This window comes from Pleurodeles waltl, chromosome 9 (assembly GCF_031143425.1).
Source record: "Pleurodeles waltl isolate 20211129_DDA chromosome 9, aPleWal1.hap1.20221129, whole genome shotgun sequence".
Lineage (NCBI taxonomy): Eukaryota > Metazoa > Chordata > Amphibia > Caudata > Salamandridae > Pleurodeles > Pleurodeles waltl.
The window spans coordinates 311,643,736-311,656,877 of record NC_090448.1 but is presented as its reverse complement, the minus strand read 5'-3'; the positions used below and the strand labels follow the sequence as shown (position 1 = coordinate 311,656,877).

The following is a 13,142-nucleotide window of genomic DNA, read 5'->3' as shown; positions in this document are numbered from 1 at the left end:
ATGCGGTCGCAAAACATTTGCATTTCACTACCTACTTCAAGTAGGTGGTAACCCATTGGCAAACAGGAAGGTGTCCTCAAGGGACTCCTTCCCCTTTGTGAATGGTAACGATTTTTTTAAGCGCAGGCAGTGGTCGCCTTAACAAAATGACAGGAAAACTTTTAATTATTCTTTTTTAAACGCATCCCATTTTCTTTTACCGAAAACCGGCTGCATTTAAAAAAATAATAAATTGCTTTATTTAAAAGCAATCACAGACATGGTGGTCTGTTGAGCCCAGCAGGCCACCATCCCTGCGATTGCAGCCATTCACAATGCATCGTAAATTGCGACCTATCTCATGAATATTAATGAGGTAGGTCGATTTGCGAGCCACTGAGAATCGCTAAATGAAACTCCTGGAGTTTCATACATTCAAATAGCGATTACCTAATTGTGATTCGCAAAAAAATCGCAATTAGGTAATCGCTATCCAGATAAATTATACATCTGGTCCCAGGTTCGGACGCCGATTACCAAACGTAAGAAGGGAAAAGTCTAAACAACTACTCACTCTAAGGCAAAGTTCTGCTGACTAAACAGGCAGGACTGATACAAGTTTGATACTTGTTGTGAGGTCGTCAGTTAAGACAATAACAAGCCAGCTATGTCTAAACTCTGTCATAACTTCTTTACCCGGTTAAAATGTAGAACACTACTCCGACATGCCTGGGCTAACACTGAAATATATATACTTCAAATTCAAAGTATGGAAAAAAATCAAAGCCAAATCCGCTACAGAAAGTAACCCACAACATAAGAATCTTCCAAAAACTCACTTCACTTTGCCTGGAGAAATATACTTAACATAACATATGTATGCAAAAATCATCAATCCTGATGCCATATACATTCATTAAAAAACAGATAAGAGCGCTTACCAACTTAAACCTGACAAACAGCGGCTGATCATGTGATATGTGAAGGAAATCCCTCTTTTCCTGTCTCAGTGAAGTCTTCATCCCCGCCACGTGGACAACAGCCAATCCGAAGTTACGCGTAGGCGGAGGCCCCGCCCTTTCTACTTTCCTTACAAAATTACCAAGGATTTTTTTTTTAAGTAAAACTATTAAGGTAAAACTGGGTAGCTACTCCACAAATCGAGAACTTGTTCACCCGGTCTATGGGTGCTTCTGAGAAAAGAAGTGAAAATTAGAAAGCAATAAATAGATCGATGCGTGCCGGGGGCTTTTTCCTTTACTGTATCACTATAAAATGCTTTAACCCAATCAGATCTAGTGAAGAGCGTCAATGACAGACTGTCCTGTTAAAGTGGGGGGGGGGGGGGGTGCAGTTGTAAATTTCCCACAGTGAAAAGCTTATGCGCAATAGAGCAGGATTAATAGCCTGATTTACAGTATGGTGAATATGTTACTCTATCTCAAAGATGCCACCTATCCTGTCTATTTTGTTACAAGTACTCTTACGGCGTATTCTTACCAGCGATCACACGTGAGATTGGTATCCGGTGAGGAAAAACAAAACAGGAATTGCTGTAAACAAAGTACTCCGGTGCACTATAAATCACTTCGGTCCCTGCATCTTCCTGTTTTGTTTTTCCTGTTTCTAATAGTGTTGTCATGCAGGGGCGTAGGAGACAATACATTTCTACACAGACAGTGACAGCCTTGGGGACTTCTAAATGGACCTTATACAAATCTCCCATTGTGTGCGGAATGCAGGCTCCGGTAAATGTACACAATCATAGTTTGGATGTGAAATAAGGGGAAAAGAAGGCATGCTGTTAGTTTGAATGTATGTTTTATTGTTATTCACATTCACAAAGTATTTAGACCAAATGTGAAAAACATGTTGATTAACCCTGCATCTTCATGCACCAAGCAAATAAAGGTCGGAGGGAGAAAAGGAAGAACATACCTTTTGTGCCCCGCACCGATCATGCCTCTGACCTCATGCGAATTGAAACCGCACTAGAGATATCAAAAGCGATCAGGTACAATAATTGTAAATTGTGCTCCGAAACCATAGTTCTAATAACACTTTTGCTCCTCTGTGCGATCTTGGGCTGGTCAGCTCCACATCAGTCAAAACTGGGAGCATTTACACTGAAGAAGCACTTGGTGTTACAGACTATTTAATACATGAGATTCTGTGATTCCTGTATAAGCAGCAGTCATTAGTTTCTATATGATTGGCTACTTCTGATGCATCAAGTCACTGATTATAAAGAAAAAAAAGATGTCAGAACTCGACTATTCTAAGGTTATTACAGTCCAGTTTTGACTTGCCTTCTGCCAGAGCCGGCAGCCAAGGAGAACGGCAGGTCAGGACATGGAACATAATTAAAGCAGCTGTATAAAAAAACAATTGGAATGTTGCTTTTCTTTCTTCTGCTCTATTTTAATAGCTTAAAATTACAGAAGCTACGCACTAATGCAGTGATTCCCAACCTTTTGACTCCTAAGTACCTTCACTGAATCACTACTGGAAGCCAGGGACCCCCAAGCAATTTGTATAATTTAAATTTCAAACATTAGAACAGTAGTTCACAAAAAATACACAAGCAAGTCCACACCAAACAAATACTTGAATTACTAAAGATCTAATTATTTTATATTGAAAAAATATCTACGAATCAAAACTTTTAATGGGAAGGTTGACGCTGCATCGCAGGTAAATAACCTTTCCATGTTTGGTCTTATTTAGGAAAGCTGAATCCTCCGGTCAGATTCTACATTGTTCAAGCAATTTCTGTTTTTATTTTTTAGGAACGTAAGATCTGAAAAGGCTTTTTCACATAAATATGTGGTGGGGACAGAAAAGTAAACCATAAGGACCTTCGTTGGTCTGAGCAACCTGGTTCAGCACTCAGACAAGGAGTGAGAGCCTGTTCATGTTCTCCACCTGGCTGTGAAATACAGCCAGGTGGGGAAATACTAAGTGTGAATGTCTGTTTGGCCAGCCCAAGACGGCCGGCTAAACCACCATGTGCACTTATGATGCACATTCCACTCCTCCTCCATGTGACACAGCCTAACCTACCCCGCCCTAACTTGGCTCTGCATTGAAAAATAAAATGATAATAACATTGTGTTATTATCATTTTATTTTTCCTTTTATGCACTGCTCAGAGCAGTAGGGGAACATTCCTCCCCCTTAGCCAAGGAGCTGCTGTTGCTGGATATACAAGGAACCTTGCAGTGTTTTTAAAACTGCTGCTCAAAGGAAGTAATAAATATAAAAACACGTGTTTCTAGATGCTTCAGCTGGAGAAGTGCCTTTCTGCTGGCCCAGGTCTCCGGATTCCCTGGAAATGTGTCACGGACCCTTGGAGGGCCTCAGATCACAGGTTGGGAACTGCTGCACTAAGGTTCTTAGTGGATTGTGGGTAAGTTGATGGTGTGGTATTATATGGGCTATTGTACCCCTTAGCGTAGATGATAAGGATACTGCAAGTCATCATGGAAGTACATACTTTATAAACAAGCATTGGGAAAGCCAATAGGTCTCACCTATACAGAGCTATTGGCTTTGCTAGCGTGTTTTAGCCATGTTGTAAACTAGCATGGCTGCTGTTCAGCGTGGCTACAAGTTAATGGCATAAAGGAGAATGACATGTCATAAAGTGTTGTTGATTGGTGTGGCATAGAGTGTCGAGGAATGAGTAGAGTGTCGCAGAGTGGAGTAGTGTCAGAGTGGAGTAAAGTGGAGAGGAATAAAGAAGAGTGCAGTGGCATAGAGTGGAGTGAAGTAATGTGGAATGCCATAGAGAGAGAAGAATAGGGTGTCGTTGAGCATAGTACATTGTGGTATAGTGCAGTAGCATGGAGTATCATAGAGTGGAGTGGAGTAGAGTATCATAGATTGAAGTAGAATATAATGTCATGGAGTGGCATAGAGTGGTGTAGTATGTCATAGAATAGAGTGGAGTAAAGTAGCATGGAGTGGTGTAGAGGCATTTGTGTATAGAGTCACAGAGTGGAGTAAAGTGTTGTATAGTTGTACAGAGTGGAGTAAAGTTTAATGGAGTAGAGTGTAGCAACAGAGTATTATGGAGTGTAATATCATAGAGTGAAGTGTCATAGAGTGATCTAGAGTGAAGTGGTGCAGACTACAGTGATGGAGAGTAAATTGGTATAGAGTGCATTGATTTTTAGTAAAATGGTGTAGAGAGCATTGGTGTAGAGTGCACTGGTTTAGAGTAAAGTGCACTACTCTAGTGGTGAAGAGTAGAGCTGCAGAGTGGAGTGGTACAGCATAGATTACAGTGGCACAGAGTGCAGCGGTGCAGAGTGCTGTGTCGTAGGGTGATGTGGTGCATGGTAGAGTGGAGTGCAGCAAGATAGAGTGGCGTAGAGTGCCGTGATGCAGCATAGAGGGGTGTAGAATGTAGTGGCACAGAGTGCATTGGTGAAGAGTGTAGTCGAGTGGCACAGAGTTGAGCGGGGGCGAGTAGAGTGCAGTGGTGCAGAGTGGTGTAGATTTCAGTGGCAAAGTATGCACTGTTGCAGAGTAGAATGTCATAAAGGGCAGTGGTATAGAGTAGAGTGGAATAGAGTGCAGTGGCGTAGAGCGCAGTCGCATAGAGTGGCATAGAGTACAGTGGGCAGAGTAGAATAGAGTGGCGTAATGTGCAGTGCAAAGGGGGTCATAGAGTGCAGTGGTGTAGAGTGATGTTGAGAACACTGGTGTTGAGTGCAACGGTGCAGAGTGGAATAGAGTGGTGTAGAGTAGAGTGCTGCAGTAAAGTAGAGTGGTGTAGAGTGCATTGCCATAGTCTACAGTGGTGCAGAGTAGAGTGGAGTATCCTAGACTAGAGGGAAGTAGAGTGCATTGGCATAGAGTAGAGTGCTACAGAGTAGAGTGGAGAGATGCAGAGTGGAGTGGTGCAGAGTAGATTGCAGTGGCATGGAGTGATCCAGAGTAGAGTGGAGTGATGTAAAGTGGAGTATGCATAGTGTGGTAGCACACTGCATTACAGGCAACACATCTTCAACTGAATTGGCCATTACATTTGCAAAGACATACAGTTTTACTGATAAAAACATACAGCGCACAAATGTTAATGTGTGGAAATGTCATTACTTAGTGTATTGATTTGTTTCGATCTTCTTAAAATATTTGTTTCCACTACATTCTTATTTTTAAGTATCTGCACATTTCATTCATAAACATTTAACGTTTGTTGTGTGGTAGATAAAAATAGCATCCTAAAGCCTTCTTCTAACACACCCCCAGTAGCTAGCATGATTGTCATATAAGTTCTCTCACTATAAAGTCAAAGAAAAAAAGATAAACGCCAAGCTCCATGGGAAGACAGAGCCTGTAATTTGACCTTGGTCTTTGAATGCATAGCAAGTGCGACAAAATAAGAACAATATTTAAAGGCCTGTTTACAGACATCAAACACTGATGGAAGGATACAGCATACAAGAGGTGCTCTACTGGAGGGACAAACTCAAGCATGACAGCCTAAATCAAACTCAGACAGCAAATAGAAACCAACCAAATGTAAGTTGCAAAGCCAAAGGTAAGCAATGGGTGGAATACATTCCAATTGTCCTCTAAAGGACTTTAATAAACAAGATAGCTTTGATCTAATGAACTCAGCCTGCAGCCTAGTTCCTATATATTTTTATGGAACTCCTCAGTGACTGCTTCAGTCAAACTGTATCTTGCTATTTAGGGCCTTTTACACACGCTCTTATGGGCCAGGACTGCTGTATTGTCCTGTAGCCATATGAAATGTGTACAGATTTATGCAAATGTATTGATACAAACACTGTATTTCTGATGCCTGGGTTGGCTATCACCAGGGCCACTAGAATTATGTGATTGTGCGCTGCAGTGTTTTTCCCATAGTTATGGGTTTGCCGCATTCACCACAAAATCTAACATCTGGTGCATAATCTGCAGATTTAAACAAAAACAGTTCAAAAGGTACTAAAAGCACAGCAACAAGTGTTGGTGCACACTGCAGGGCCCCTTTGCAAAATTGACTGCTAACCTTTCTTTTGCTTGTTCCTATATTTAAGTGTTGAGCTGGTACTAATGAGGTACAACCTTTGCCCAGAGAGTGTTAACAAGTGTAACAATGACAAAATAATGAAATACTATCACAAAATGTGTCATATTATGTTGCATAATTTGCCTCTTCTGCCTAGCATATCTAAGTCAACCCTGCCACATAATTTGGCCCTACCCTGCTGAATAATTCTAGTGGCCCTATCACCAATATATCCTCATGTAACTATTATTCTTTATTTGCCATTTTCTCTGTCTCTACTCATAAAAATTGAAAATTCATTAAAAAAATATAATAAAAGTCAACTGAGAATGTTAAATACAGAAAAGATAATGTACTTCAATATGCTTAAGTATGTGACAATAACAACAACATAACTACAGTAATAACGCTAGGCAAACTGGCTAAAATGAAAAGTGGCTTCTCCCTGTTAGCCACACTGTAATCCAACCCTTTATTACTTAGATAAAAAACATTTGGCCCGATTTACAAAGATAAACATAGACATTTGCTCTAAATTTAGACCAAACGTCTAATTTTATGATTTTTGGGAATTCACAAAGGGCATTTACAAGTAGTACCTTTACGTCTGCACTTGGCTTAGATCTCCGTTACGTGCAAATGTTAGAAAGAGATACCCTTCTAGTTGCTAAATTGTGTAGTGTGAAAAGATAAAATCTCGCCTTCCCTGTTTCAGTGAATGGTGTGATCCTAGGCAACTACAAATACCCAGGACAAGTCCTAAAACAAGAAGTGGGGGAACTAACCAAGTTAGGCCGTAAGCAAGTGACCTCACAACGCATGACATCATGGCGTGTGACATTGCACTTGGCATCACAACCCATGACCTTAAAGAAGGGGGCATCAGATCTTAACATCTCAAGACATATGTTTAGCAGGTCTATCATGAGTATATTTGAGCACTCTACTATATTTAACAAATTAGATTTTGCTTTGGGGTTGTGGCAAAAAAGTTAGGCAACCTTGACACAAAATCTGGGCCTCAATTTATAAATTAATTTTTTAGAGGCTCTGCCATCAATAAATTGGCATAAGGGAGACATGTGGCTGTAAATCAGTTCTACTTAGTTGGTGCAAAGTCTGCATTTTAAAATATCTTGTGGGGGTTAAGGCATCTGCTGAAGAGATCTTTGTGTGCCCAGTATATCTGAAGGAATAATAATAATGTGTATGATGTAAAACGCTTGGACACCCTGCATTGGATTAACTAGGGCTATAAAAGAAATAAAACAAAATAGTGGTATTTAAAGGGTTATTTGTGTAAATACTGGATTAGACCAACATATCTGACATTCTTACAGTGCATACCTATACCTACTTATATGCAGGGACTGAACAAAGTGAAAACCATGTCTCTCTTAGATACCTGTGAAGTAATAGCAAGCTGTGTGCTTTTGTTTCCTGAATAGCAACTAGGTGTGAGGTCCCAAACAGCTTCCAGCTAGAATAATCAACCAAAAGGAGGCCTGATGGCCCCTTAATTTCAATCTTTGTCTTGGGTCAGCAGAAATTTACAATCAGAAAGCCCTCTTGCATGCTGCCCAGAAGGAATGAAAGCGCTTCTGAAAGTGTGTGCAGGCGCTGCTGAAAATGTCAAAATATATCGGGACGAAATAGACCTGCAAGATAGAAGTGAGCGGGAAATTCTTTTGTCCCCTTGTCCCCCCCACCCTCGTCCCCCGTGTCCCCCACACTCCAAAGTCTGGGGGGGGGGAGGATACATCCCCCACACTTCCTGCACCCATGTTGTCATGCCTCTGACTGGACAGTATGTTGGAGGAGACCCTTGCTGGGCTTGGGTTTGCTCCTCATTGGGGATTATACACTTAAAGTACTAGTTTGAAAATTAGTTTTCCAGCTACATAATGGTTTCACTAAAACCTATGGTGTTTGATATCAAACACATCATAATAATAAATCCACACTGATTCCAGTGTTGGATTTATTAATACACGCACACAGAGAGTACTTTAGAGATACCCCCTGAAAACCTACCAACCTCTGCTATGGGGGCTGACTGGTCTTGAACCACCACAGACGAGTTTCTGACCACCCGGAGGTGAGAGCCTACACACTCTGAGGTCAGAAACAAAGCCTGCTCTTAAAAGAGGTGTTGTCACCTCCTCCAAGCAGGATGACTGATGATCTACATATCAAGGCAGGAGGCTTCAAAGGGCTCTACCATCTTTGATATGAGACTCAAGTCTTCCCGAGACAGTGGAGATGCCACCCCCTGCCCTGGGCCCATCTGGCACCAGGACAGGCAGGAAAATTAGCTGTCCGTGAAGCGTGTTGAACTACCAGGCTGGACACACCTCTTGGGTGAACAAACTGAGGGGAACACAAAACTAGGGATTCCACCATCTTGTGTGTGGTTGAATTAGAATTTCTAGGAAAAGGTGATGTCCACTCCCCAAAGGAAGTGGTCATCTAGTGGGTGTAGTGATCCCAGAGATAAGTAGCCCATTGGCTACTACCCCTCACTCCCCTATCCAGATATCCCCTGATACCAAATCGGTATGTAGTCGCAATTCCCCTGTCCAGCTATCCCTTATTGGTGAAATGTAGGCAGTGTCTAGAAGCCAGGTTGTCTGGGGATAGCTGTAGCTAAGCAACCAAGGCTTATCTAGGAGAGATGCAAGGCTCATGCAATACCACTGTTTTCACACAGTACTTACACACATGAAAGAAAATACTCAGTGTTACAAAAATAGAGGTACTTTATTTTGGTGACACAAATGCCAAAAATACCTTAGAGACTATACTTGCTTAGGAGGTAAGTAATATACACAGCATATACACTAGAATGCAGTAATAGCTGTAACAGCTGTAAGAAAACAGTGCAAATAATGAAAATCACAATGGATAGAAATAGACCTAGGGGGAACACAACCCATATACTAAGATAGTGGAATGCGAAAGTCGGTTTCCCACCTAGGCAAGTGTAGTGTGCAGAGGGGTGCTGGGAGTGTAAGAAAACACAAAAGGTAGGTAATAGAACCCACCCCAGAGCCCAGAAAAGCATAAGTAAATCACAGAAAGTTGCCCAGAACACACAAGAACATGTGATAGAAGATTATGCAAGAACCAGAAGAGACTGCAAGACACCAACGATGGATTCCTGGACCTTCAGACCTGTGGAAGAAGGGGACCAAGTCCAAGAAGCACTGAAGAGTCCAGGGAGAACAGGAGCCCCTGCTAACCCAGATGAAGGTGAAAAAGAAGAACCACAGGTGAAGAAGAACAGTCAGTACTGCACCCGAGAAGACGGATATGGGTTCCTGGTTGGTGCACATGATGTCCCTCACCGGATGGAAGATTGCAGTCTGGTTTGCGTTGCTGATTCTGCCAACAAGCCTTGGCACATGCAAAGGTCGCGGTTAGCGGGAAATGGCACTGCCTAGGACCAGGAGGGAGCTGGTGGCCTCTACCCAGGAGGGGGAGACAGCAGGGGGCTCTCAGCAACTCAGTGAGCCCTCAGAAGACCAGCCAGCATGCACAGGAGTCCCACAGCATGGATACAAAGAAGATGCAATTGGTGGCCCACGCAGCACAACACAAAGGGATCCCACGCCGCCAGAGAACCACTCAGAAAATCGCAGGAAGGAGAGCTGCGGGCCGGAGCTGTGCTGTGGAAGGTTGCACACAAGCCTTGGCAACTGCAAAAAATGCAGTGCACGGGTGTACTGTCTTGCGTGTCTCCACTAAAGTTGGACAGCTGGACTTCAGGACCGTCTGGACAACTTCAGTCCACCACCCGTGTTGCTGGATCCACGCACTTCATCAGCAGAGGGGACCCACACCACCGGTCGTTGCTGCAGAGGGGTGCCTGCTGAAGCAGGGAAGTGACTCCTTCACTTCAAGGGAGATTCCTTCATTCTTCTGGTGAAGGCTGAAGACAGGCAGTCCTGGGAGGATGCACAACCTGGAAACAGTTGCTGTTGGTGGCAGTAGCTGAAGATACAATGTTGCAGAAGTCATCTTTGCTTCTTTGTTGCAGTTTGTAGAGTTCCTGGAGGGTCCGGATGCAGTTTTGTTGGTAGAAGATTAAGTAAAGGATGCAGAGGATTCCTGCTGGAGTCTTGCAATCCTAATCTGAGGAGGGACCCTAAATAGCCCTGAAAGGGGGATGGGTCAGCTACACAGGTAAGCACCTATCAGGGGAGTGCTCTGATGTCACCTGCTGGAACTGGCCACTCAGATGCTCCCAGAGTGCCCCACCAACTTGGAATCCAAGGTGGCAAAACCCAGGGACATTCTGGAGGAGCTCTGGGCACCACCCCTGGGGTGGTAATGGACAGGGGAATAGTCACTCCCCTTTCCTTTGTCCAGTTTCACGCCAGAGCAAGGACTGGGGGTTCCTGAACTGGTGTAGACTGGATTATGCAAGAAGGGCACCATCTGTGCCCTTCAAAGCATTTCCAGAGGCTATGGGAGGCTACCCCTCCCATGTCTGTAGCACCTATTTCCAAAGCGAGAAGGTGTAACACCCCTCTCACAAAGGAAATGCTTTGTTCTGCCTCCCTGGGCTTGAGCTACTCAAGCAACAGGAGGGCAGAAACCTTTCTGTGAGGTGGCAGCAGCCAGAGCTGCCTGGACAACCTCAGAAGGCTGGTATGGCAGTACTGGGGTCCACTGTGGAGCCCCCAGAGTGCATGGAATTGTGCAACCAAGACTAGAATCAGTATTGGGGTACAGTTCCCAGTTGTTAGACACCTTACATGGCCATATTCAGAGTTACCATTGTGAAGCTGGACATAGGTATTGACCTATATCCAGTGCACGTGTAAAATGGCATCCCCGCACTCACAAAGTCTGGGAAAATGGTCCTGGATGACACGGGGGAACCTCTGCTAGTGCAGGGGTGCCCTTGTAGGAGGCTGGACTGGCTTGTAGTGAGTACCAAGGGGTACTTGCACCTTGCACCAGGCCCAGTTATCCCTTATTAGTGTATAGGGTGTCTAGCAGCTTAGGCTGATAGATAATGGTAGCTTAGCAGAGCAGCTTAGGCTGAACTAGGAGACGTGTGAAGCTACTACAGTACCACTTAGTGTCATATGCACAATATCATAAGAAAACACAATACACAGTTATACTAAAAATAAAGGTACTTTATTTTTATGACAATATGCCAAAGTATCTTAGAGTGTACCCTCAGTGAGAGGATAGGAAATATACACAAGATATATATACACAATAGCAAAAATATGCAGTATAGTCTTAGAAAACAGTGCAAACAATGTATAGTTACAATAGGATGCAATGGGGAAACATAGGGATAGGGGCAACACAAACCATATACTCCAGAAGTGGAATGCGAACCACGAATGGACCCCAAACCTATGTGACCTTGTAGAGGGTCGCTGGGACTATTAGAGAATAGTGAGAGTTAGCAAAATAACCCACCCCAAGACCCTGAAAAGTGAGTGCAAAGTGCACCAAAGTTCCCCTAAGGACAAAATAGTCGTGTTAGAGGGAGAATGCAAGGAAAACACAAATCAGCAATGCAACAACGATGGATTCCTGTCTGAAGGTACCTGTGGAACAAGGGGACCAAGTCCAAAAGTCACAAGCAGCTCGGAGATGGGCAGATGCCCAAGAAATGCCAGCGGTTGGTGCAAAGAAGCTCTTACTAGGCTGAAGAACTGTGAATACTGCAGGAACGACAAGGGCTAGAGACTTCCCCTTTGGAGGATGGATCCCCCACGCCTTGGAGAGTCGTGCAGAAGTGTTTTCCCGCCGGATGGACGCCAACAAGCCTTGCTACACGCAAATCGTGCGTTTGGCGTTTTTGGACGCTGCTGGGGCCCAGGAGGGACCAGGAGGTCGCAAATTGGACCTGCAGAGAGAGGGGACGTCGAGCAAGACAAAGAGCCCTCACTGAAGCAGGTAGCACCCGGGGAAGTGCCAGAAACAGGCACTACGAGGATGCGTGAAACGGTGCTCGCCGAAGTTGCACAAAGGAGTCCCACGTCGCCGGAGACCAACTTAGAAAGTCGTGCAATGCAGGTTAGAGTGCCGTGGACCCAGGCTTGGCTGTGCACGAAGGATTTCCGCCGGAAGTGCACAGGGGCCGGAGAAGCTTGCAAAGTCGCGGTTCCCAGCAATGCAGCCCAGCGAGGTGAGGCAAGGACTTACCTCCACCAAACTTGGGCTGAAGAGTCACTGGACTGTGGGGGTCACTTGGACGGTGTCGCTGGATTCGAGGGACCTCGCTCGTCGTGCTGAGAGGAGACCCAAGGGACCGGAGATGCAGCTTTTTGGTGCCTGCGGTTGCAGGGGGAAGATTCCGTCGACCCACGGGAGATTTCTTCGGAGCTTCTGGTGCAGAGAGGAGGCGGACTACCCCCACAGCATGCACAAGCAGGAAAACAGTCGAGAAGGCGGCAGGATCAGCGTTACAGAGTTGCAGTAGTCGTCTTTGCTACTATGTTGCAGGTTTGCAGGCTTCCAGCGCGGTCAGCGGTCGATTCCTTATCAGAAGGTGAAGAGGGAGATGCAGAGGAACTCGGCTGAGCTCATGCATTCGTTATCTGAAGTTTCCCCAGAGACAGAGACCCTAAATAGCCAGAAAAGAGGGTTTGGCTACCTAAGAGAGAGGAAAGGCTACTAACACCTGAAGGAGCCTATCAGCAGGAGTCTCTGACGTCACCTGGTGGCACTGGCCACTCAGAGCAGTCCAGTGTGCCAGCAGCACCTCTGTTTCCAAGATGGCAGAGGTCTGGAGCACACTGGAGGAGCTCTGGACACCTCCCAGGGGAGGTGCAGGTCAGGGGAGTGGTCACTCCCCTTTCCTTTGTCCAGTTTCGCGCCAGAGCAGGGGCTAAGGGGTCCCTGAACCGGTGTAGACTGGCTTATGCAGAATTGGGCACATCTGTGCCCAACAAAGCATTTCCAGAGGCTGGGGGAGGCTACTCCTCCCCTGCCTAAACACCATTTTCCAAAGGGAGAGGGTGTCACACCCTCTCTCAGAGGAAGTTCTTTGTTCTGCCATCCTGGGCCAGGCCTGGCTGGACCCCAGGAGGGCAGCTGCCTGTCTGAGGGGTTGGCAGCAGCAGCAGCTGCAGTGAAACCCCAGGAAGGGCAGTTTGGCAGT

At 45.0% G+C, this 13,142-nt stretch overlaps 1 protein-coding gene across 1 annotated transcript in view; it reads right to left on the bottom strand.

The window, feature by feature from the left end:
• Positions 1–982, bottom strand: part of HYAL1 (hyaluronidase 1) — a 31,539-nt gene extending 30,557 nt beyond the window's left edge. Inside the window, exon 1 of the mRNA XM_069206808.1 lies at positions 921–982. The gene's annotated coding sequence lies outside the window, so the exon portion shown is untranslated. The remainder of the gene's footprint in view (positions 1–920) is intronic.
• Between the last annotated feature and the right edge of the window lie 12,160 nt (positions 983–13,142).